We start from the raw sequence: 2912 nt of genomic DNA, 5'->3' as shown, positions 1-2912 counted from the left end.
CCCCTTTAATCTTTGGTTATACTTTCCTTTTGGGTGTTTAAGGCCATGTAGTTGGTCCAGATAAACTAATTTATTTTTACTCTTAAGGTTGTTTGAGGATCTGTTCCTCAAGGGACATGGGCTTGGGAGGAGCCCCTGGCTCCTTTCTTTTACCAGTTCCGCCTATGTGAAGATAAGTCAAAGGTCCTACTCGACCAAGGTTGACTTCACTTGAAAGCATGGAGGAAATGATTCCTCTGTGTTGACCCTCCTCTTTGTAGACTGGACACTGGTTCAAGTCCATCTGGAGGGGTCTCCTTGGCCTCCTTGATCAAGAGGACAGGTGACCCACCACCATTATAGGACATTTTGAGAGATGCTCACTCCAATATAGGACATTTTGAGAGATGCTCATAGTCTCCTGGAACTAGTCGACCTAGGAGAGCAAGGAGCAAAAAGTGTCCTCTATGACCCTCTGACCAAATTATTATAGGCCTTAAAGTATGTCTGTTAAATACCCAAGAAGGTTAATTCCACCAGTCTGGTATTTTTAATTACTGTGTGTCATGTAGATAAATCTTGGGCAAAGACCATTTGTTCTCAGATAAACCTTACTTAGACATATATTTCTTGATCTGCTATGGATAATTTGTCAGTAGGTTGTAGGACTAATATGGTTCCCTCTGGTTTTCAAAACTAGCTAGGCATTGTTTATCTCTCACATTTTCTCACCCCTCCATCATGGCTTCCCTAATTAAGGTGCCCCCATTTCCCCTCTTTCTCCCTTAATAATACCATTTTTAAAGTACCAATATTGATCTTGTGTAATAACACTTTCCTGAAATATAATCTTGAATGTTCTTTGAAATGTGAGATATACAGCCCCAAAAGGCACAAAATGAAAAGAAAATCATCTGAACGATTCTACGAATGTGAACTGCAGATGGAGAAGGAACAGTAATAGCAGATAACACCACTAGATTTATCTTTGAAAACTTATACAAAATGTAATTCATTCGAAATAGAACATTCCATTTTAATGGACTAAAATATATTTTAAAATAATACTATAATCTGCAAGATCAAAAATGTAGCGAGCAGTAAATCAACATTTGAAATAATATGTAACAAAACATTTTAGGTCAACAGGAGCTTCTTAGTAATTTGAAATTCCCAGTACAGGTAGCAAAACAAGTATAACTAAAACAGTAAACCAGGTACCAAATTATATTTTACAGCAATGGTTGCAGTATATGTCCACCGTCTTCAGCTAGATAAACCACAGTATTTTCCTTGGAGTTTGGATAAAGAGGTTCTATTTCCAGGCCTGTTCGGACATACACTGGCTCAGGGAAAAAAAGGGGTTCACTCTGGAAAAAAGAAGTGGGGAACATTATTTGAATATGACTTAAAAATGAAACAATACATTTGTTTTCAAATTATTAAATGATATATATCTAGCTTAAAATTTAATGTTTTAGCAGGGCTGGAACAAACCAAGGGTTCATCAAAAGTAATAATGAACACCGTCACACCATAACAGAACTCATGGCACTGCATTTGTACTTTGCTCTCAATTATTATAATGACCAGTTCAAGGTTTTGTGCTCTAACCATCTGGAGTCCTTAACACCATTCTATCCCACCTCTAAGTTATCTTCCACATTCCACTTTTATCTTCCTTTTCCTGCATCTTTAGCCTTTTGCTAGACAGTGACCATCCCCTAAATGTATGGATGCATCGCAGTAAGTAGAGACAGCTTTTAATTTTATTCACTCAAGAATGTTTTATAAGAGCTTTACATGGCAATAACATGCATGCATACTACAATCAATAAAAGGAAATGCAGTGGCGGTGGGAAGAGGCAGAGCAGCGAGCTATTTCTATCTGTATGAGTAGAATAGTAGAAAAAAATTGCAAATGCACTTATAGAGAAACAGAAATATACACTTTAAGTTGGTCTTTTACATCTATGGCCCCTAAACGAAAGAAGCAAGAAGTGAGAGAGTAAGAAAAAGGCAGGGACAAAGGGCTCAAGGATTTCAGCAACCAAAGAGGAACAGACAGGGAAACAGAAAAAATAAAATCAAGAAGCAATAGATACATTGAGAAGGCTACTCAGGGGCTTGGAGAAGAGAGACAGGGAGTAGGTGTGAGTGGAATGCAGGTCATGAAGGTTCTAACATTCTGGCACAGTTTCTGTGAGCATGACTATGAGTCATGTTGTTTGGAATTGGTTTTATGTTAATATTTATTTATTTATTATTTATTTATTTATTTACTTTGACAGGGTCTCCCTAGTCTCAGCCCACCTGGAAGTCACAATGTGGAGCAGGGTGGCCTTGATCTCCCAATGATCTGCCTGCCTCTGCCTCCAGAGGGCTGGGATTAAAGGTGTGTGCCATCATGCCTGGCATTGTTTTGTTTTGTTTTTAAATTTAAGAAATGGGGCTGGAGAGATGGCTCAGCAGTTAAGAACACTGACTCTTCCTGCAGAAGACCCAGGTTCGAATCCCAGAACCCACATGGCAGCTAACAACTGTCTGTAACTCCAGTTCCAGGGGATCCGAGAACCTCTTCCGTCCTCCACGGGCGTTGCATGACATGGGTGCATTTACCTACATGCAGGCAATACACTCATAAAATGAAATATTTTAAAAAAGTAAAAAAGAAATTTTTTTTATTATTTTTATGTTTTGCCTACACGTATGTAAGTGCACCTGTATCATGCGATGCCCATGAAGGTCAGAAGAGGGCATCACATCCCCTGGAACTGGAGTTACTGACAGTTGTTAGTTGCCATGTGAGTACTTGGAACTGAACCTGGGTCCTTTGCAAGAGCAGCCAGTGCTCTTAACTACTGAGCCGTCTCTTTAGCCCCTGGTATTGTTTAGAATTAGTAAGGCTCTAGGATAAATTATATATATATATA

This window comes from Nannospalax galili, unplaced genomic scaffold (assembly GCF_000622305.1).
Source record: "Nannospalax galili isolate Female #2095 unplaced genomic scaffold, S.galili_v1.0 scaffold307, whole genome shotgun sequence".
NCBI lineage: Eukaryota > Metazoa > Chordata > Mammalia > Rodentia > Spalacidae > Nannospalax > Nannospalax galili.
This window is presented reverse-complemented; position numbering follows the sequence as displayed.